Source organism: Nothobranchius furzeri, chromosome 7 (assembly GCF_043380555.1).
Source record: "Nothobranchius furzeri strain GRZ-AD chromosome 7, NfurGRZ-RIMD1, whole genome shotgun sequence".
In the NCBI taxonomy this organism is placed as follows: domain Eukaryota; kingdom Metazoa; phylum Chordata; class Actinopteri; order Cyprinodontiformes; family Nothobranchiidae; genus Nothobranchius; species Nothobranchius furzeri.
The window spans coordinates 80,375,462-80,399,562 of NC_091747.1; the positions used below are offsets into that span (position 1 = coordinate 80,375,462).

General features: G+C 41.4%; 1 protein-coding gene across 1 annotated transcript in view; it reads left to right on the forward strand.

Annotated features, from left to right (window-relative positions):
• Positions 1 to 15,596: 15,596 nt before the first annotated feature.
• The window catches only part of fhip1aa (FHF complex subunit HOOK interacting protein 1Aa), a 48,677-nt gene continuing 40,172 nt past the window's right edge, over positions 15,597 to 24,101 (forward strand). The window contains exon 1 of the mRNA XM_054751512.2: positions 15,597 to 15,788. The gene's annotated coding sequence lies outside the window, so the exon portion shown is untranslated. The remainder of the gene's footprint in view (positions 15,789 to 24,101) is intronic.

Consider the following 24,101-nt stretch of genomic DNA (forward strand, 5'->3'; position numbering starts at 1 on the left):
CTTAGGCCAAGCCAATCGATTTGATGTATCACATGCATGGGTGTGTAATTCCATTTAGCCAGAAGATGACAGACCTCTCTCAACCAATCAGGGAGCTGGAAGGGAGTGGGGCACTTTCCCACCTTATGATGGCCAATCAAATTGAACTTGTTTCTAGTTTTAAGTACAGACAGTTCAAAAAGATCAAAAACAGGAGTCTGTTAATGGCTCAATATTCAGCTTTTTATATTCATTCCTATGAGACTTGGTTAAAGTGATTAGTAGTTCCTTGTGTTGCCATGGTAACAGATGACAGGAGTCTGCTTTAATAAAGCAATGTACAATGTCACATGACTCTTTTAAACTTTGAATAACATTTGTTACAGTTGTGTCTAAAATGTTATTAATTGTTGTTGCTAAGCACGTTGCCATGGTCACGCGGAACACAATATTAAGTTAATACAAGACTCCTGGGACCAAGCAGGATGTATCATATGTGTGGGTGCATAATTCCTTTTAGGCAGAAGATGATTGAAAACTCTCAGCCAATGAGAGACCAGCGAAGGAGGAGGGGGCGGTTCCTGCCATCTGACTAGTATTAAAATGTCAGCTACGCTGCTAGTTTTAAGTGTATAGAGCTCAGAAAGATAAGAAACAGCAGTATGTTATAGGCTCAATATTAGGCTTTTCACATTCATTTCAATAAGACTTGTTTGGGGATATACTTATGCACTTGTGTTACCATGGTAACAGATAACGCATTTAAAATTGAATACAAGATTCCTGCGACCAAACTGATCGATTTGATGCATCATGTGTGGGTGCTCGATCCTGCTTGGACAGAAAATGGTTGAACACTCTCAACCAATCAGAGAGCAGCACTGTTTTCCCGCCTTTTCCCCTGGCTGTAGGAGGCCTGCAGCTGTACTCCTGTTAATGAGAGAAGCCTTTAAATCCGTCCTTCAGAAGTGAAATTGGACCTGCCAAACTTCTCATCACCATTCAAAAACTGCTGCACCTATTAGAAAAATTCAAAAAGCGTGGGCGTCAGAAGGCTTTGGTAGTCATGTGTGTGGAGTCTTGTGTGCCTATCACAAATGTTCTAGAAGATATGAGAACATTTCAGCTGTCTCTCGGCCACAGGTGCCTTTTTGTAAAGGGGTTTAAATGGATGAACGCTGGCACAGTCCTCCTTCAGGGATTGTAGCACAAAAAATATAACACCAACAGCAAAACTGAAGACAGCACTTTGAAGCTGACAAAAAAAAATAATAATAATAATAAATTTGAGAAAATCATTAGTGTACTATAAAAGATGTGGTCGGTGGAAATTTTTGTTTCAAGATTTCATATCATGCATTTGGTCTGTTACTTCTGGTCGGCAACAAGATGGCGCCTGTGCTGGGCTTAGCCGCGGTCACTGGCCACTTTTTCAAACTTTTCTCCACTAACCTCCTCTTTTCCACCTTGCTCCTGTCTGCGATCCTCTTCAGTAGTGTCCCTGCTACCATCTCCTATGATCGCCAGACTCTTTTGTCCTTCCGTCCGTTCACGATCGCCCAAGATGCACCGAGGATTTACCATCCTGTTTGTTTACCTGAGCGGCGCACCTGTTTGTCCGGTCCCGGGAAAACGTCGGAGGAAAAGAGGTAAACAAGCAGGAATCCAGGTGAGAATAAGACTTCTCTTAAAGCGTGGTTTATCTGGTACACATCGGCACGATCTTCTAGCTTCTTGTCCTTTGTTTGGTGACCTGAGCGCCACTTCCGCATTCCCACCAGGCCGCGTTGGGACGCGGTTCATCCGTCCAAGTTTTTTAAGGTTGGTTTATCCTCATTCCTCAGTGGTTTCTCCTCCTGTTCCCTCCATAAGTGGTTTTTGTAAACACCGTGGATCTAACCCTGCTAATTTACGTCCACTAACTCCAGCTGTTTCTGTAGTTTCTGATTCCTCCACCTCACTCAGCATGGCTCTATTAAATGCCCGCTCTGTTAACAATAAGACCTTCCTGCTCAATGATCTAATTCTGTCTAAAAACCTGGATTTTCTGTTTCTGACTGAAGTTTGGCAGCAAACATCTGATTATTCTGGTCTGATTGAACTCTGCCCGAGTGGTTATTCTTTTCTTAGCCAGCCCCGGGGTTCTGGTCGTGGTGGAGGCCTAGCTGTTGTTTTCAGAGACCATCACCCATGTAGCTCTACAACCTCTGGTCACTTTGCTTCCTTTGAACTGCAGCTGATTGAAGTCGGGCGTAAAAACCTGTTCTACTGTGCTGTGGTCTATCGTCCACCTGGTCCAAACAGTTCTTTCCTTCAGGAGTTTAGTGACTTTCTATCCTCCACTGTGAAGCTGTCCAGACTGGTGATTGTTGGTGATTTTAACATCCACGTTGATGATCCCTCCGATCTCTTTGCCATGAATTTCTCCAGCCTTATGGACTCCTTCAGCTTTACCCAGCATGTTTCTGGCCCCACACACACCAGGGGACACACTCTGGACCTTGTTTTTACTCTGGGTCTAAATGCTGACAGTGTTTGTCCCGAGGACGTTTATATTTCAGATCACCATTGCATTTTCTTTAACTTGTCAGTTTCTGCGTCCCCACCTCCTGCTCGCCGTATAGTTAGTTCTCGTTTTCTTAATGAGAGCACAGCTAGCAATTTTTCTGCTGTTTTTGATCCACCCTGTTCTTCTGATAATGACCCAGATTCGTTAACTTCTCAGTTTAACGAGCACTGCCTCTCCATTCTGGACAACATCTGTCCTGTCAGAACCAGATCAGTTCCTGCAGTGAACCCTACTCCCTGGTTTAATGACAGCCTTCGCAGCCTGAAGCGCCAATGCAGAAAAATTGAGTGTTTGTGGAAGAAAACCCATCTCCACGTCCATCTGCTGCACCTAAAGGATCTTCTGACATCCTTTAACTCTGCAGTCAGAGACGCTAGGGTTTCCTATTTCTCCAACCTGGTGTCCCAGAGCAAAGGGAACCCCAAGGTGCTGTTTAACACCATCAGCAGCATCGTCTCTCCTGCCTCTCCTACAGCCTCCATCCACTCTGTTGCAGACTGTGAGAACTTTCTGTCTTTCTTTGTGGACAAAGTCAATAAGGTTAGATCTAGCATCTCTCTGAAAATATATGTAACTCTCATATAAGCTCTTTTATTATTCATTCTTACATGCTACTCTTTTCATTATGGGATCATGTTATAATATAAAGGTCTCTCTGTGTTTCTCTCCTGCACAAGCTCTTAAAACAGCTGCAGGAACTCCAAAAGGGAGTGAGACATTGCAGTCTCTTCTTGTACCAGGTTACCAAGGATGTTTCTGCTTATCTTAAGAATTACAAGTTCTTGTGACATGTTAGATCCTGCCTAACAAGGCAATATATATATATATTTACCTTATAAGCTCATTTTATTATCTATGCTATGGAAACTCGCTCAGATACTCAAGGCCTTCACACAAAGATTAATAGCTGTGTATCTTCTCCTGCACAAGAGAAGGGAGTGTGCACATTCCATCTCCACTCAGTGCCTCTCGGTACCAGTGAATGTATCTTCTCCTGTCATGAATATATCAGGATGTTCCTGGTAATCTCAAGGATGTGTTCTAGTGATGTATTAAACTGTCCGCTAACAAGGCTGTTATTTTCACCTGTCATGATCATTGACGTATGTACATGGCAAACTGCGTATGTTACATTCCTGTAATCTTCAATAAAAATCAGCCGTTTTCAGTAGAACGGCGAGAGTCTGTCCGAAGCATCTGGCAAGAGCAGGTCGCGGGACTTGCTGCAGAGGCTCTCCCCCTCATGAGCGGTGAAACAGTGAATGGACTTCTGATCATTTGTCTCCACGTTCTGTCAACTTAAAAGGTGTTTAACTCCATCTTCTCCGTACCCGTGCTTGGTCTAGCAGAAGAAAGACCAACAAATTTGGCGTCACGAACAGGATTTTTTCTTTTTGAAGAAAAAGGAGTTTTTGGAGGATGATTCGACCTACTGACCCAGCGAACGATCTTGGCACAGAACACCGCGGTGGAAAACAAGGTGAGCAGAGCCTATTATCTAAAATCTGCTCATTGGATTTATCCAAAGCCTTTGTGTCCAGAATCATAGTAGCTGTGGTCCTAAAATAATAGTTGGAGAAGAAAGTGGAGACAAGTGCAGAAAGAATAAGAGATTTTTTTGTAATGGTTTAATGGTGAAATGAAATGAGGATTTTCTAATGATTTAATGAGTAAATGAGAAAAGGAAATAGTACAGAAAAAGGGGTTGGAGGCCCAGAGCATTAATAAGCTCTAAATTCCATAGGGGTTGGAGGCCCAGAGCATTAATAAGCTCTAAATTCCATAGGGGTTGGAGGCCCAGAGCATTAATAAGCTCTAAATTCCATTTAAAGAAGGGTTGGAGGCCCAGAGCATTAATAAGCTCTAAATTCCATTTAAAGAAGGGTTGGAGGCCCAGGACAAGGTCCTAAATTCCATTTTCCAGGTCGTGGCTGACCACACTATTTGCTGACGAGCGGATAGAATATATAACGAGGTTATATAATGCTTGGCTGGATCCATAGGTGTGGGAACCCTAAAAGTCCACAGGTCAAGGACCTGGTTTTATGTTAAGGGAAGGGGAGGCTAAAGAGAGCTCCCTGGATTTTAAGGTCAAGGACCTGGTTTTGTGTTAAGGGAAGGGGAGGCTAAAGAGAGCTCCCTGGATTTTTAAGGTCAAGGACCTTTTGCATGAGATGAGAAAAATGTTCTGAGGTAACTGTTTTTGCATAAGATGATAAATGTTTTGACTGCTTCTGTGTGAAGAGAGCAGTGCTTTTGGCTATTTCTGCGTGCTTTTGGCTGTTTTTGCATAAAATGAGCAATGTTTAAATATGACAAGCAGCCCAGTTGAAGCCACGAGAAATAAGGTTTTATTGAGAAAGTCAGCGGAAGAGGCGATGAAGAAAAAAGGGGTAGATGTTAACAGTAGAGGTAACTGGAGAAAGATTTGGGAAGTGAAGGCTGCAGAATCGAGAGAAAAAAGGCACAGCTGTAGACAAGCTTCCTGTGTGTGTAAGCTGAGTTCAGCCTGTGTGTGTGAGGCGCAGCAAGAGGCTGCTTACGGCTCTGGATTGAAAGTGCAGCACTAGGAGAGTGCAGAATGCAGAGCAGAGTTTTGGGAGCTCCATGTGTGTGCGTGTGAGTGTACAGCGCTGGGTGTGTGTGTGAAGGCCTGATGCGGTACCAGAAAATAAATAAATAAGATAAATAAGAGCTTTAAAAAGTTGCAACTCGTATATGTAAATTACACTGCAGTGCTAAAATTAATGTTTGGAGCTACGCAAAATTCAAATTCTGCAACCCTGTTCTGATCAGTCTTTGAACAGAACACCATAAGTTAATAAATAAAAGGTTTTTAAAGTAACATATGCATATGTATGTGTGTATGTATGTATATGTGTATACATATATACATATGTAGTGTAGAAGCGTGATAATCATTTGTGTGTGGGGCAGCATGTGAGTGACCCCGATCTGGGGGTTAAGTGACCTGGAGATGAAAAAAGGGAAAAAACCACCAAGAAACGCAAGTAAGGATGTAAATGACAGCTTTATTTTAGAAATATAGTCATATAGCTGCTAAACAGTAAAATCAAAACAGATCTGCAGAAAATAAATATATAAACTATTCCTCAGAGCGCTCTCAAAAAAATTGCAATTGGATTTGCTCTAATGTTACATAAGGCCTGCTTAAAAGCATAGTAAGCATTAAATTCTGAAAATAACCAGTGCAGTGTTAAATAAATTCTGTGCTTAAAATATTATATATATATAGAGAGAGAATAAATAAGTGACGAACTGACTTACCTTAAAAAAATAATAATAATAATAAAAAGAGACTGTGACAAACAAAGAATGTCTCTGTGCCTTGTGAATGAGTGAATGTGTGTCTTCTTGCATGAGCTGCTTTCGCTGGATCTTCTGAATGACTCAGTTTTTAATAGAGGGAGCAGCTGCTTGAGAAACAGGGTGCGGTCCATGTTTTTACTAGACGGTTATTTAGTTCGAGAGACTGTGGAAACAATAGAAAAAGAATTTATCGTTAGTGTGAGGACAAGAAAATCCTTTAAAATACAAAAGTTGTATGGTTGTGGTTATAAAGGAAGTATTTTGTCTGATTATGGGCCGTGGAGTCAGCTGGACTCCCTCGCTCTCACAGTTTTTCTGTGTAACATGCAGTTTTAAGCAATTTGTGACTTTAGAAAGGATATTTTTCGGTGTTTTGGACGTACCTTAAGGCTTCTGGTTAGGGTATTCAGGAGATCCTTCCTCTCGGACAGATCTAGTGAGAATGACTGGAGTTTCAGCCTGGGGACCTGACTCCACCCACTTTTACACACAAGAGTCCCGTGGTCTAAAAATAGCACAGGGTGCTGCGAAAAGCAGCTCTGAACCTCTCAGGATCATCTTTATGAAAACCATAAAATTAACAAATAATCAGTCAGGAAATAAAATATTTGTTAAATCTTGCTATAAAACAAAATCCAATAATTGTCTTGCCTCAACTTTAAGAACCATTAACGTTAATGGCTGGATTTTGAGATGCTGAATAATGAAAAAACAGATAAACTAAGTATTATTTCCTGTAACCTGGCTAGAAACTGTACTAGGCTGTTTTGAGTTAAAAACTGGTAGTTATTTTCCCAAAATAAAATAGATAAATAAAAAATGAAAGGAGGGATCTTGCATTTGGGATAGATTGTGCCTAAAGTTTAAAACCTGTGTAGAACCGATTTGACGATTCAGAAAAATTGTGCATAGGAAGTAGTCTAGATTTACCTTTGAGTCAATAAAGTCGACTAAATATTAGAAACCATCGTTGATTTTGATTTGTAAAAGAGAAAGTTCTGTCCTTTCAACTCAATCAACATATTTAAGGAAAACGTTTGCTGTGCATTGTGGAGGCATGAACTTTACTGGGTGGGCCTGTCACAACCAGCTGCAAAGAATGTTTGGGTCTGACTTCTATACAAAGAGAACCTGGAAGCCCTCACCAAAAACTGTGACTTATAACATCAAGACGGGGAGCACTACAAGATGGACAAAGAGGCAGAAACTTATTTGCCCTGCTGCTGATGAAACAAAGTACAAAAGGGGGAGCATGTGTGCTAACATGTGAACTTTAATCAATGACGGTGGTCATCCTGGACTTACAAAGAGAGGCTCAAAAGAGACTGTTTCCTATGGTTACACCCAGTAAAAGAGTGCTTGCTGCAGTCAGGTAATGAACAAGGCTTTTTGGCAACAACCAGTTGAATTGATGAAATGTCAGAACTGTGGAAAATTTACTAAACTACTGAAGAACATAGTTAACTGAGAAAGTTAGCCTAAAAAAAGATAATAATAATATCAATAAATAAATAAATAATAGGATTAGTAACCTGGATTTCAGCCCAACTCACCATTGGACGTCAATATAATCTTTATTGTCCTAGGATTCTCAGCTGCAGCGGACATGCAGTAAAGCCTTATTTTCTTTTCAAAACGGAATACATCAGCGTCATCACTTATTTTCATTGGTTAAGGAAACGGTGTCTATTTATAAGTCTAGGAGAACGCTTTAGGCTTCAACAGTTCTCTCCTTCGAGCAAACATGCGCAAATTTCCGGATAGTTTATAGTAACGTTCCATCCCATTCCATTCATTGCATAAAAATAAACATTAAATGAATAATTTGGCATCCAGCTGACTAAACGATTCATGGAACATCTCATCCGAGACAACAGTGTTGTTTCAGCTCCGTTGAGTTTCCCAACAGATCTAGCCAAACCTAGCTGATCCTATATTTTTCTATCAGCTGTAAGTTCTAACGTAGAAAATAATGTCACAAAAATAGTGAATAATTGTACCCCTCATTCGATAAAAATTATGTTCACATTTTTATCTTGTGAAATCTTTAACATAATATTTTTAAATGGCCTTTTTGACGACAATTGGCTAAAAAGTCTTTAAGATTATCATCACAGGATGGCATGATAAATAAGTAAATAACATAAATAAATAAATAGACAAAAATAAGAGAGAAAAAGCAAAATTAATTAAATGAAACGTAATAGTGATAAAACGTTAAATTGATCTAAAATCTGTCATTCAGCGCCACTGGAAAAAGGAAGAGGATAGGGGAGTATTTCTTAGCACAAATCATGTTATTGATTTAGCAATGCAGCTTAATTTCAGATGCTTTAAGGATGATACTAACTTGTGTTATAGATGGAGGAGTAGCACAGAAACACTTCTAGATGAGGAGATAAGGAAAAAAAAACTGCTGATTACCAATACTATGCACAAACAAACCTGTAACTGCAGTTTCGTTATTTATGAATTAACCTTAAGTAGTGAATTAATTCTTAGGATTTCTTGTGCGAGTAGTGTTCCTAAAAAAGAAAGAAAGAAAGAAAGAAAGAAGGTAAGAAAGACAGGTAGTTTAGGTAAGGGACAACCTGAAACTATTTGGTTGAATTGATAGTAAAAGTGGTTGTCCTAATTTCTAATTGGAGAGATCACACCGCAACATGAGTTTAGAACGGCAGTTATGGGAAGTTTTGTTGGATTAATTTGATTACACGCTTTAGGTCTTATTTTTTCTTTCCACTGATTTAGCGTTAGGTTAAGTATTTCACACTTTCGCTTCAGTCTGACATTTGCTTGGTGTGTGAGGGCACAGAGACGTGTATGGACCGTGTGTTTGACTGTGTTTGTCTTGTTTGTTTGCTTATTTATCTATATGGGCATGGCCGAGCCTTGAGAAACATCAACAAAGACATTGGACTATTCTGAGTAAATTAACCAATTCAAATTCAAATTCAGGATCCTGAAACAATTTGGCTATAACCTTTAATTGATGAAGGACATCTTAAGAATTCATTATACAAGGCTTCCTCTCCAGTGTTGCCGGAACTGTTATAAAACCCATGCATGGTTGTATATTTTAGTTTGATCATTTATACTCATTGAATTATTGTTGTTTGCTTTATGTTTTAATTTCTTTGCAATTTTTTCTCTGTGACACAGGTGGAGATGCTGGTGGCAAAATGGATCCCACACATTTCTTTCTCCCACACACATTCTTACTCTCTCCCTCTCTCTCTGTGTATGTGCATGTGTATGTGTTTGTGTGTCTGTGTGTCCATGTCGTGATGTCACTGTACCTTTAATTGCGCTTGCTGTTCGTAACTGTATGTGTCTGATGTTGAAGGTATCAGAGGCTAGGGTCAGTAAGAGCTAGGACATTTTTGTGCATAACCTCTAATCCCTAGGCGATCGGTCCGGGGAACTTCTGGTCCGGCCGGAGTGTGAATCTTCCTACCAACTATCTGCCGAGATCAAGGACTGCACAAGCCGAGAAAGCCTTCATTGGACCAAAACTACACACACGAAGAGGCTTCGTCTTCGGTGCCAGGCGTCTGGGTCCTGCTAAAAGTCACCAAAAGGAAGTGGACGGAACCGAGGTGGACCGGGCCATACAGGATCACGGAGAGGACATCACACGCTGTCCGGCTGGACGGGAGGAGCCTAACCTGGAAGAGAAGCAGCCGACATCTGCCTGACCAGAAAAAGTACCCAAGGACCAGGACGAGAAGCAGCTGAAATCTGCCTAACCAGAAAAAGGATCCAAAAACCAGGAAGAGAAGTAGCTGACTACAGTAGCATGCCAAGCTACCACCACATCCTGCAGGACGAGAATCATGACATCATCACCCCCTGCAGCTGCCTGGAGCCAGTGAAGGGTCCTCAACAGGGGGAAGAAGTAACCACCCTATGAACATTCTACAAGGGTTGTATTTAACACCCTCATTTATTTTACAAGGGTAATATTTTACACCCTCCACCTGCTGACCCAATTATCCAGATGCCCTTGTTACTAGCCAATCCTAACATCTATTTGGGAGGGGAACTCTCTGATGATAGTGATGACTCTCATGATGAAGAAGATGTTGTTAGAGTGTGAGAATGTTCAGTGATTTATGTAACCATCCCTTCACCAGTTCATTTTTATGATTTTTTTGTTTGTTTTGTTTTATTTTTTGTTGATCATTGATGTCCTAGGCATGCACACTCTATGCCAACAGGTGTTCGCCCCAAAATTGAGATATGACAAATGGGGGGACATGGGGGAATTTTCCCTATAAACATATGATAATTAGGGTTTTTCGCCCTCATATGGAGTTGCATGCGATCCATTCATGTTGTAACATGTTCAGTCAAAAATATGATCATGTTTTTTGTATTAGTTTACTGCTAGAAAGATGAGTAAATGTAATCTGATTGGTTGTTTGTATTGGTATTTTAAAACTTTGCTTATTAGATTTTTTTTGATGAAATTTGGTGTTGTTGTTTTGATTTCCTACATCTTTGTTGAACTCTTAAAAGAGTTCAAAAGGGGGATTGAAAATATATGTAACTCTCATATAAGCTCTTTTATTATTCATTCTTACATGCTACTCTTTTCATTATGGGATCATGTTATAATATAAAGGTCTCTCTGTGTTTCTCTCCTGCACAAGCTCTTAAAACAGCTGCAGGAACTCCAAAAGGGAGTGAGACATTGCAGTCTCTTCTTGTACCAGGTTACCAAGGATGTTTCTGCTTATCTTAAGAATTACAAGTTCTTGTGACATGTTAGATCCTGCCTAACAAGGCAATATATATATATATTTACCTTATAAGCTCATTTTATTATCTATGCTATGGAAACTCGCTCAGATACTCAAGGCCTTCACACAAAGATTAATAGCTGTGTATCTTCTCCTGCACAAGAGAAGGGAGTGTGCACATTCCATCTCCACTCAGTGCCTCTCGGTACCAGTGAATGTATCTTCTCCTGTCATGAATATATCAGGATGTTCCTGGTAATCTCAAGGATGTGTTCTAGTGATGTATTAAACTGTCCGCTAACAAGGCTGTTATTTTCACCTGTCATGATCATTGACGTATGTACATGGCAAACTGCGTATGTTACATTCCTGTAATCTTCAATAAAAATCAGCCGTTTTCAGTAGAACGGCGAGAGTCTGTCCGAAGCATCTGGCAAGAGCAGGTCGCGGGACTTGCTGCAGAGGCTCTCCCCCTCATGAGCGGTGAAACAGTGAATGGACTTCTGATCATTTGTCTCCACGTTCTGTCAACTTAAAAGGTGTTTAACTCCATCTTCTCCGTACCCGTGCTTGGTCTAGCAGAAGAAAGACCAACATCTCCTTCAGCCTTAGCGCTGCCTCTCCCGACTCCAACCAGGCCCATCATCCTAGATAGCTTTGCTCCTGTTTCTTTGCCTGAGTTAACCAAACTAGTTAACTCTATGAAGACCTCTGCATGCCCCCTCCACATCTTACCCTCCTCTTTGTTTAAAAGTGCTTTTCAGTCCATCAGTCCCAGCGTGCTCTCCATAATTAATGCTTCTCTGGTCTCTGGTCAGGTCCCTGCTTACTTTAAGAATGCTGTAATCCACCCGCTTCTTAAAAAACAGAGTCTCGATCCCTCTCTCCATAGCAGCTTCAGACCCATCTCTAAACTTCCGTTCATTTCCAAGATCTTGGAAAAGGTTGTGGCTAAACAACTCACAGCTGCTCTTGATGAACATAACATCTATGATAGCTTCCAGTCAGGTTTTCGTAGAGCTCATTCTACTGAAACAGCTCTTCTTAGGGTCTCTAATGACCTTCTGACCCACAGTGATGCAGGGGACTGTTCTGTTCTGGTCCTGCTGGACCTGACTGCAGCTTTTGACACTGTTGACCATCACCTGCTACTGGAGAGGCTGAGAGACTGGGTAGGCCTATCAGGATCTGCTCTGGAGTGGTTCTCCTCTTATCTCTCTGAGCGCTCCTTTTCTGTGGTTGTCTCCAAGTTTAGGTCCTCTACCACCTCTCTTACCCATGGTGTCCAACAAGGTTCTGTGCTGGGACCTCTGCTCTTCCTCCTCTATCTGCTTCCTCTTCAGCACATCCTGAGCTCCTTCAAAGGAATCTCCTACCATCTTTATGCAGATGACATCCAACTGTACATCTCCTTTAAGCCCCATGAGATGTCTAAGCTGCAGCTGTTACACACCTGCTTAGACTTTATCAAAACCTGGATGGTGGGAGCTTTCTTCAGCTGAATGAAGATAAGACTGAGATCCTCATCTGTGCCCCAGACAAGCTGGTTCCCAAAGTCAGAGACTCTCTTGGTCATCTTGCTTCTCACACCAAACCTTCTGTCAGGAATCTTGGTATGACCTTTGACCCAGCTCTTACCCTGGATTCTCATGTCAGTTCTCTTGTTGGCTTTTCCTTCTTCCATCTCAGGAACGTTGCTAAGCTGAGTCCCCTTCGGTCTTGCTCTGAACTTGAGACAGTTCTCCACACCTTCATCTCCTCACGCTTAGACTACTGTAACTCTCTTTTCACGTGTCTGAGCAGAACCTCCCTGAACCGTCTACAGGTGGTTAAAAACGCCTGTGCTCGGCTTCTGACCAAGTCCTCCAAACACACCCACATCACCCGGCTTCTCCTCCAGCTTCACTGGCTGCCAGTCAACTTCAGGGTTCATTTCCAGATCCTGGTTCTGGTCTATAGGGCCTTACATGGACAAGCACCATCTTACATTGGTGATCTTCTTAGTCCCTACACTCCCAGCAGGTCCCTGAGGTCCAGTGATCAAAGCCTACTGGTTGTGCAGCACCAGGCTAAAGGTCAAAGGTGACAGATCATTTGCTGCTGTGGCCCCCAGACTGTGGACCTCTCTCCCCCTGAGCCTGAGATCAGTGGACTCAGTGGTCTCCTTTAAAAAGCAGCTGAAGACTCACCTGTTCAAGCTGGCTTTTGTATGACCTTCTTCACCTCTCTCTCTTTATTCTGCTCTCGCCACCTATTCCACCTTCCTCAGGATCCACTGATTTCCCTCTTTCCTATTCACTCTCTCTTTAACATTTTTTCTTTTAAATCGCAATTGCTTATTTTTGCTCATTCTAAATATATTTTTAAACATTTTCTAAATGCTTTTTTATATTTTTACATATTTTTTATTTTTTGTTTTTGTTTTTGTGAAGCACCTCGTGATTTTTATCTTGAGAGGCGCTATAGAAATGATATTTTCTTCTTAACAGAGCTCAGCTGGTCAGATGTCATTTCAGACCTCTGAAACGTCTCATCGCCATTCAAAAACTGCTGCACCTATTGGAAAATTTCAAAAAGCGTGAGCAGCAGAAGGCTTTGATGGTCATCTGTGTGAATTATGTGCCTACCATGAATTGTCTAGAAGCTATGATGAGAACATTTTAGCTGTCTGAAGCCGATCGGAGAAAATCTGTTCCTTTAACATGGGTTTCAATGAGACAGAATCAGGGTCTCTCCTCCTCCTGAGGCTTGTAGAGAAAGAACGGTAACACTTACAGATAAAATGAAACCCATTCTGAAAAGATGACAAAAATTCCTACTTTGAGATATTTGTTTCAGTACTCCAAACGATCTGGGTGTTGGAAAGAGTTGTTTCCAGAAAATGTGAAGGTCAAAAGTTAGTGTGGAATTTTCAGTTTAGAGTGGTGAGAAATTTTTAATTTTGAATATTCTCAAAGAAAAACCACAATGTTTGGAGTACGTTCATGATTTATAGCTCAAAACAAAAGGTATATCCGTTAGCTGCAAGCCAGCGTGCATCTCATTTCAATCGGATTTACGATTTTCTCAGGACAATGCCAGAAATGGAGCAAAGGACGGTCATTGCTCCTATCTCTGTCCATTATTATTTGTGATTTTTTCTGAAAATCTCAAGTCGTACCTCAAATTGTTCCTGTGATTTTAGAAAAACTGATATCAAAAAGATATCAGTTTTAGCTGAAAGTATTGAGAGTTTGTTGAAACTTGAATGAAGCCTCTAGGTTATGACATGGTTTGGGGAATGCGTTTAACCCAAGACATGCAGAATCACTCAAAATCTTATGGTAATAAAAAATAATCTTTATTTTAAAACTGGAACTGAAGGTGCACTGGAAAAGCCCAGTGGAGATTGAGAGCGGGAGCGCAGCGTCTGAGGGGAGAGCAGATACAGGTGAGTCCAGGAAGGTAAGTCTAAACTTGGTGGGTGCAGAGAATAGACTTACTGGAAGTAGGGGAGCATAGGAATGAGGGAGGGTGCCAGGGTGAATCCAAGTGGGGTGTCCAGGAGAGGGAGCGAGAGGAGAGCAGGAGAGCGGGCCGGCCGCGAGGAATGGAGAACGGTGAGAGCTGCGTCCGGAAATCCTATGGGGCACAGGTGAGTAATCCTGAGGAGTTGCAGAAGTCCAAAAACATTCCGAAACCTGCACGGGTAAGCACAGGGAAAAGATCCAAAGGTTCACAAAAAAATCCCAGCAACACTAGAGCACTAAATCCAAGAGTCGCAAGAGGGCAGGAAACTACCAAACTGTAGTCATCATCCGGCGTCGAGGAGTGTTCCCCATCCTTCTTTTGTAACCGGACCTGCTGATTGCAAATCAGCTGCAGCTGGAGCCTCCCTCTCCTGAAACACACACCACAAAGATGGGAAAATGAGAGAGGTACTCACCCCGGCACATGACAGGTTAAAGTTAACCTATAAGTGTAAGAGTTCAATAAAGTGATAGGATTTAGCTGAAAATTGAGCAACCCCATTCATTTCAATGGGACCAAAAATCACAGAAAATGCTGAATATCTCAAAAAGTATCAAATATTTTGATACCAAAAGTCATTGCCGACATAAGCTGAACGTTTTGGTACCCAAATTGTGTAAATAGTTGAAGAATTGTGGAAGTAGTTAAATGCCAAAAAATGTACGGAAGCAGAATAATAAACTAACTATAAGGAGAAACAGATCACTAAAGTTTGAATGCTAAGTAAAAATAAACCTGACAAATCTAGATCCTCTGCTTAGGTGCCTAAATCATTTTCACTATTTGTCTCTATTTTATTATTTGTATTCAGTTTTAAAAGTCTGCGTTTAACAAACAGGTGTAAGAGTCTTCATGCTCGTAGGCTGACAGAATAAATGATGTTTAGTCAAATCTGACCAAACTGGTGGACATGGGGACAAAACCCAACTGTCATGGCTTTTATCTGCCACTAGATGTCACTACAAACCTACGTTTCTCTCATTCTGAGTGCTAAACGCTAAACTCCTTTACTGGTGAACACTTGTGCCTAAAAGGAACACTTGCAATTATTAAAGGTTTTTGTTGTTGTTGAAATTTTGAATTTTCATAGTTTGAAGAAAATTAAAAACAGTTTTTTCTATTTTTTTCAATGAAAACAAAGACTGAAATAAAACATTTTTTCCGCTTTTTGCCATAGAAGATGCATTTAAAAATCCTCCTTCAAGTTAAAATGACGACTTTTCAGCTTTTTTCATTATATCACAGATTGCTTATTAACATAATTATTAATCACGCAACCACGCCATAAATGCAGTCATTTTATTACATAGATTAGTCCTTTCAAAAGAATATTTTACTCTATTTTATCTAATTTGACAGCAAAATTAACTTTAAATTCCCGTGACGTGTGTCAGAGTGATGAAACTGGAAGCGCTCCTCCTGAGGTGGGGCTGCTGGAGGAGGAGTTTCCAGATTGGCATTAGGGCAGGTTTCACCTCCGTGTCCGCTGCCGACCATATGAAGGAGTTGTGTCAACTTTATTATTGTTGAAGTGGGACAGCCAGTGCGGAGTCTGGACGCGGATCTTTACCCCTGAATGTGTGCGGTTGTGCTGCGTTAAACACCCGCAGCTGCGTTCACCGTGCGCTCCCGTTTGGATTCGTGCGTGTCTCACGGTAAGAAAAGGAGGTTTAAACTCTAAAACAAGTCATTCACACGCATTTAGATGTACGGTTTGATTCCTGACGTTATTATTAAACCGGTGATTGACATGTGCGCCTGGGTGGAACGAGAGGGACTCCAGACTTCTGCTCAGGGGAACGTCATGATCGCAGTTGTTGTTTTAGTCCAGTGACAACACTCCCATCGTTTACAAGTTAAAGAAGTGAAAAAGTAAAGTGCTTTCTGTTTATTCCTGTTTGTAAACACGAGAACAAACTAGCCCCTCCCACTTTTATAATCACAATCATTCAGTTTGGCATAAACAGGCGCAGCTAATAAACCGTCTCAGCGTGCTTTCACAATCCGTGTGCGTCAGAGAAAAGCACGCTGCTGTTGTTGTGGAGATATTCCAAAAGTCACGTCTTCTGCTCGGATTGACCTGCTCTGTAAGAGCTTAGATCTCAAGTGTCCCCTGGGAGGGAGGAGACCACGAGCAGGTATAGAGTTACCTGCTAACGTCATCAATTTTTGATTTCTTCCAATCAATGCTGTCCACGATCACCTGGTACCAGCCTTTGTTGTGTTGTTTCCAACACTTACAGTAAAATGTGACGTTTGGGTTCAGATCAGAGAAAGTTTTTAGGATCCAAACTCCATCTGATGGTTAATGAATCTCCTCAGAGGTAGGTTGTGTATAAATGCGTAGAAAGGGAAGATTATCACGTGGTTGTTGGTGGTCTGAGTTTTTCAGGTCTACTGGGATTTTCACCCACAACCATCTCCAGGGATTGAAGGATAAAACAGTCCTGAAGGTCCAGCCTGGTAATGCAAGAGCACCCTGGAGCTGGGAGCCATCGATCACTGACGAAATGTTGAATGAACTTAACCAAGTTAACCTGGTTGTTTAATAAAGGTGTAATAAACAATTACTTTTGACACAACAATGTATATTACTCTACATTTAAGCAACTATTAGTGGAACAAGTTGCCTCATCTTGGTTAAGTTAATTCAACATTTAATTTCTTAGAGTGTATCAGCTGGCTCAGACACCCACATCCTGCACGTGGAGTCTGTTTCTAGGTTCCTCTGCAGCATCCCTCACCATGAGCTGTTTCAAAGCAACACTTCAAGCCTTTTAATTGAAGTGTCCAGATTTATGAATATCTACTTGTACTTGGTTAATGTCTGCAGAAGCAACGGTCTCCGATGCTACTCCAGCCCAAATCACAAAGTCTCTGTGTGCTCCATTTCAGAAAACAACAATCAGTTAGTTCAGGATAACAGCTGGAACTCTACAGGCCTGCATGTGACGCCACAACCTTCTAAAGCGTCTTTAGGACTGAGCAAACCTGAGAGGAATTTGTGGAGCTGCTGATGGCTAGTTTTGGCTAGTTTTGATTATGTCAGTGCTTAAACCTGAACCCAAGAGCTCCACATAAAGGCTCCTGCAGCTCTGATTTGATTACATGCGCCGCTTCAGGTCACATGCTGACTGTGCTTGCTCTAGCTCTCTTGTTCTGCCCTTTGACGGCTCGGGGAATCATGTGATTAGGTTTTATCTTAAGCATTTTAATAAGTACAGCAGGAAGTACGTGATCACAGACCAGGTTCTGTGGTTTTGGTACCAGTAGGTGTTGGTGTGAACCATCGACATACAGGTGTGAACAGACCCCGTTCCCCCCAGTTTAAACGAGACTGCTTAGCGCTGTCCCATGTTTGGGATTAGCCCGTTTCCTTGCTGGCAGCCCAACTCTGACCCTGATAACAAAATGCTTTCATGGCCAGGAACGTTTTTACTTCAGCTTCTCAAACTAATGATTGACCTTGATTTGAACTCTTGGTTGATATTGAGTAAGCCTGATGGGCAATGCTCTCCATGTTTTCTGGTGAGGACACCTAGCTGGCTTCCATCCTAATCTGCTGCGTTGTGCTCACTAAAACCTGGTCAGAGCACCAACAAGTCACTAGTGACCCAGAACCTTTCTGCCCTTCCCCTGAACCAGCTTTAGCCGGTTTCTTGTGTTCCTATTGGAGTCTGAGCTGCAGGATTAGGCCGTTGTCTCAGTTCTTTCCTAAGTAGTTTTCTACTGGTGGTTCACTGGGAATGCTGGGATACTCAGGCACCTCAAAGCTCCATGGCAGAGTTAGTTTTCACCCCGGTGATCTGTTTTGTCCATAAATAAATCACAATAAAATTTGTGTTTTTTTATGAAAACAAAACAAAAATTCTGGTCTGTCAGTACTTCCATCTGGCTTATTTTGGCCAGTGTCATCTCATGTTAACTCTGAAGACTTTGCTAGGACGCCAGCATATCACGACTCCTTGGGAAGTGAGTGATGTCACTGATCAGAGCCAAAAGGCATCCACAGACTTTAATGACAATAAAAATTAAATTTTATCAAAATACGCCGTAATTTGATCCATTCAGGGGCGGGGAGAGGGGCTGTGCATGTAAAAAGCAGCGTTCACTGACCAGAATAAAAGAAGTTTTTTACGGTGCTCTGTAGGAGACCACATCAGCGTATATTACAGCGATGTGAGAGACTTCTGCTGCAATTTTCAGCATTGGGAATTTAAAAATTTAAATTTTAAAGCAGCATCAATGCTGCTTATTTTCATCTCTTTCCATTCTGCTTCACCACCAGTAACTCTTCCAATTCATAAATGGTTGTTTGGTGACGTCTGTGGATGTAATTTACTGAGTTACAACAAATCAGCATGAGTTAACCACAAGCCCTGCCCGGTGACGGTACAGGGCCAGTTTCCAAGTACATACCCCGGCTCACACCTTGTGAAGGCCCAGTAAAATGACCCGGAAGCTCAGATGATGGAAACAGGCCTAACAGCGCTAAACAACGCTTCCCTGGTTCCTCTAAAAGGTTCCAGTAATAGAAATGTGACTTCAGTTTATGGGCTAACACCAGTCAGAGCAACGTCAAGATTACAGTTGCTGTGAAACAACACAAATGTCAAACTGATGCTGGGGTTCCTGAGAGCAACATGTTCTAGGCGTGTTCATGATGGAGACACAAACTGCCACAGCTAGGTGCCTCTTCCTTCTGATCAGCTCATCAGTCTGGTCATTTCTACTGAGGAGATCTAAAGATCTACCTGGTGACATATTAACCAACCATAAGCTTTTTATTTAAACCCCATCAGACCATCAGTTTGCTTTAAGCACAATAAAAACTTGTAAAACCTGCAAGTGTGTTTAAAAGATGATTCGTTGTGATTATTTTTTGGTAATAGTTTTTATGCTTTCTGGAGATCTTTTTATATCATAAATGTTGGATTTTTGTGTACTTCATCTTTATAAATACATATTCAGATGTCTGAACATGAAGTTTTTTAAACTTGAGTTTTGCTAGATGAGTGCAGCTTTGGTTTGTTTTGATCGCTCTCTGCCAAACATCTTCCGACTTCACAGACCAGCTTTTATCTTCTGGCCGTCTCCCTGCTCCACATGCAAACATGGTTGTTTAATCAGCGGGAGAAAGGATGCAAACGAGTCACAGAGGAAGCAGAGATAGGATATACCTGCACCAAAAAGCCTTATCAGTGACAGAAACCTGTTGCATTGGGACAGACTGCTGTGTTGCCATGGCGACATGAATGTGCACAAGGAATGATGACACCAGAAAACATTGCACGCACGTACACACACACACACACACACACACACCTTATATAGTCAGCATTATCATCACAAACTTATATTTGAACATTTGAGCAAAGATGAGTTCCAAAGAAACCAAAAAGGGATAAAAATAAGTTGTTATTATTCTTTATTTCTAATTAAAATATAACAAAAACTGAAACTTCACCAGAGATGATGTGACATTTTAACTTCCTGGCACGTTTGTGTTGCTAAATCTTTCCTTTTCTGCTTCTGCGTGTTAATAAATGTGAGCAGTACAGCAGGACCAGCCGGTTCTGGAACCCGTTCAAAGACGACTGCAGCAGCCAACACCCTGTTAGCTTTCACGAGCGTTTGAAAAAGCAGCGACCTGCAGCCTGCAGCAACACTATCTGATAACATAACACACTTATCGTATAAGTCAGTTACGGGTGTGGATCTGCACGCACTCTGGAGAGTGATTTGATTTACTGTAACTTTACCACATTAATAATTAAATCTACAGGGTAATCATCCTCCTGGAGGAGTGTTTACATATCTTATCATCAGTTTAAACTGTAGCAACGTGATAAAGACAAATGAGTAAAGCAATAGGATTTAAATGTTTGTGGTATGTAAGGTGAAACTGATGTTTTCTGAAGACTTTGAAATATTAAATAATACAATAATAGTTGTTTAAATTTAACTATCTAGATAAAGTTCTTAACTCATGCTGACATTTAGGGCTTTTTTTAAAAGCCACTAGGTTTCACCAACTGACATTTAATTGCTTTAACATTTCCAGTATGTGTGTGTGTGTGTATGTATATATATATATATATATATATATATATATATATATATATATATATATATATATATATATATATATATGAGGAAAATTGAAATAAATAAAATAGAAATAAATGTACAACAATGAATTCTTGGTGTCTTGACAGCTGAGTGGGACACACCCTATATATTTCTACTTCCTGCTGTTATTGATGAGTCGAGGTCTAAATGTCAGACTTTTCTGGCCTCTCAGTGGCTTTACCTGTACACTTTAATATTTTAGCAGCTGCTATCGCTTTAATGGACTTGTCTGTCCCTTTGGTTCCCGTGGTGACAGTTGCCTGGATTAAGCTAACAGGACTCCCTCAGCTGACGTCACTTGGTTTGGCAAAAAAAAACAAAAAAAAAAAAAACATTTCTCTTACAAAAATGACTAAAAACCTAAATAATTTTTGTATGTGTAAAAAAATGTTTAAAACGAGTTTCCATTAGGTTTCTCTAAACATTGGTTCATGGGAGCCTCTAACCTACAATTTGCTCTTCAAGCCCGCCCAGCGACTCTCTACCGACATAAAGCGCTGTGATTGGTCTAACCTAAAACTGTTGGGACCAAGGGTAGACATGCTGAGGCTATGATGGAGCATGGCCAGACCGACCCTGCAGAGCTAAATTTTTTGGCACAACTAGGTTTGTCTCGATTTCTAGGCTACAAAATCCCACTGTGGTTTTGAAGTTTTTATGTATTTATTTTTTGCCGTTTATTCAGCTCCGTGTGGCGTACAGCTACAACAACACCCTAATCCCGATTGAGATGAGCATGTTTGAAGTATATATTTTTTGGTTTGTCCATGTTGTATGAGAACTGAACTAAAATCCACAACAGAAACAGGAAAATGGACAAATAATAAATAATCTCAGAGGTTGAAAACTGCTGTTTAACAAGAAAGTTCATCCTTTATTTCAGAGGAAAGGGTGTGCCCTGCCCTTCAGGTCTTTGTCCTGACCACACCTTTGCTTATGAAACCATCTGGGATGTCAGACAATACCAGAAACTAGACCAAGATAAACAACAAAACAAAGATTAAAACCCTCCAGGTGAGGATTTCTGAATGTTTGCTCTGGTTAGGTTTTCTCCTTTGATTCCCTCAGAGATGATCTCATGTTTCTTGTTTACCTTGGGAGTGTTGCTCTTTATGCAATACCATCAGGAATACTTCTCGCACTAAACACGCAGCCAGCCATGTTTGCTTGGAGGTAAAAATATTCATGCAAACCAGCACGCTTTTCCAGCTGATGTGTGAAAGAGATTTTACCATTTGGTTAACAAATGTATTTTCAATGTGCTCGCTCAAGGTCAGATTATTATTATTTATTTTGTGTTGATGTGAGAAACAGTTGTAAGAATTGTTGATGGAAACATTTCAGTGAAACTTGAAAGGTGTCGTAGTTCTCTTAAATTAGCCCAAAACGAGGAAATTCAAGCCAGATATTGTGTTCAGCTGCTTCATCTGTTGACCCAAGTGTTTGGATTTTTCGAAGCGTCTTCCTGAAGGACTTTAAAGGTGTGGAACACTCGTTTGATCAATACATTTGCAATGGTCTCCGAATGCCTTGTAAGTCATACTCAGGGGAAAACAGCCCAGAAGGGCCTGTATCGGCCAGCTGGAGGAGAACGTGGCAGAACACAGCAGGATTTGGACTCTTCTTTCCTCATATTTGGACAATTTCTCCTCTGACTGGCTAACGCCTCGGGCACATCGGAGGCAGACGCGCCGCGCTGTCATTTTAAATGGAAGCCATTATACAGTGGTTAGTGAGAGTGGGCACATGGAGAGCGCCGCACCGTGTCCCAGAATCACCACGCCTAGGCGCTGAAGATAGGCGCCAGTTCTAACTCAAGAGGCGGCGCCACAGCTGTTTACGACATTGTAGAGTACTTTACAACAGACATTACGACGCGGAATGGCTTTATGGCACAAACTCAATCGCCAGCACAAACCCGGATGCAGTTTTGATTAAAATATTTAAATAAATACCGTAATGAATTTGAGTCTCACAAAACACGACGGCAAGTCTGATTACGTATGAACAGCGTAACTTTCTTCTTTCTGTTCTCAAGTCCCATCTGATGTTGTGGCTGTTGCGTGACTGTCCAAGAAGCGCTCAGCGGTGCGGCATGTCCTGTGTGACCACTTGACTGCTCAAAATCTTTGGCGCGACGCTGCGCGGCGTCTCCGCCTCCGATGTACTCCCGGCTTAACAGCAGTGCGACTCTACCACTGACTCTTTTTGCTTTGCAATATCGATATTTTATCTCCATAAATAAGTCAAGCCTGGAGCAGGTTCTGTGTGGTGAAGTTGCTAATGTTGACAGTTATGCCACTTACACGCTAGCATCGACTCCACTCCACACAAGACGTTCTCTGCGGTTTCCTGGACACTAAACCAACAACAGCCTTCCCCAGGCCTGGACTGGGATGAGAAATCAGCTCTGTCATCTGTCCATGCTGCCATCCCTGGGGGTGTGGATTTATTTGCAACTCGCGGTCCCATCAGCCATCAGAGACGTGGGTCCCGCCGGCCATAGGAGCTGGAGACCGTACCAGTTGGGACATTGGTCCACCAGGAAGTGTGACAAGTCCACCCCTGGCCTTCCACGTCGTGAGTCAAGATGGGCGAGTTCTTGAGTGTTATGTGACAGTGTGATGTAGATCTATCAGGCTTTTCAAATCCTAGAGTTTCACCGTCTGTTTTCTATAAGAAGCTAATGTAGGAGATAGGTGTAGGAGACTATTTTCTTGTTCAGCCTTCATGAAAAACTCAGTCAGTGATTATCATCAGAATTAATCATTAAAAATGGATTTTAAGTGTTCCACATCTTTTGTATGTTGAATTTAGTAAAATAATAGTTCTGGTTTTCAAAAAGTTACATAAAGCATTCAGATGGAGTATTAGTATTAGTACTTTCACCAGAAACCTGTAACATCAGTCATGTGTTCTACCCTCTGGTGGAGGATCTACAGGTGGCTTTATTATAAAACATGGGTTACAATTACAGTAAGGTTCCCTTTATTACTGTTACTTAGTGCATTATTAACCATTAATAAACTATTAAGTAAAGTATTAACAACTGATTAACCATAGTATGTAATGCATTAGCAAGCAGACCCCCCCCCCCCCCCCCCGACCCTTTGTCCTAACCTTGAGGACACTTGATAGTTAACAATAATGGGACCGTTGATAAAGGAACCCTTTGTTTATCTTAATGCACTAAGAAACATAAATAAAGGGACCCGTGTTGTAATTGTTACCAAAACTTGTCAGGAAAGTACTTTCTGAGTGAAAATGTGTCCTGCAGCAAGACACCACCACGTCAGCCTGATCCTGGCTTCATGCCAGCAGCTGACATCATTTGTATGTTGTAGCTTGTTTGTTTGTTTGTTTGTTTGTTTGTTTACTGTTGAAAGTTTGTTACACAGTTGCATATTTTCTCCTCATAGAAACCATTCATTTGGATTATGTTCTGACAGATTAGAAGTATCTGATGTCTTTGAAACCACTTTCTACAATCTCATCCTGTGCTATAAATAGACCCCCGCATCACCCGAGCCTCCCTTCCACATGTGAAATGTAAAAATCACTCCCGGTGTTACGTCACCAGCCCGCCGGGTCTAAATCACCACACCTGTCTGATCGTTGCTGGGTTTGCCAAGCAGGACTTGTTAGATTGACGTTGTTGAACTTGCTTGAGCTTGTGAGGGGCGGAGACACAAGTTTGTCCTCAATGAGACATAAAATGCTTGTTTTATGTCTCATTGAGGTTTTATGTCTCATTTGACTCTCCCTCCACACACACACATAAACACACACGCCAACTTTTTCCATCTGTTGCAATCTCTCTCTTTCTCACACTTTTA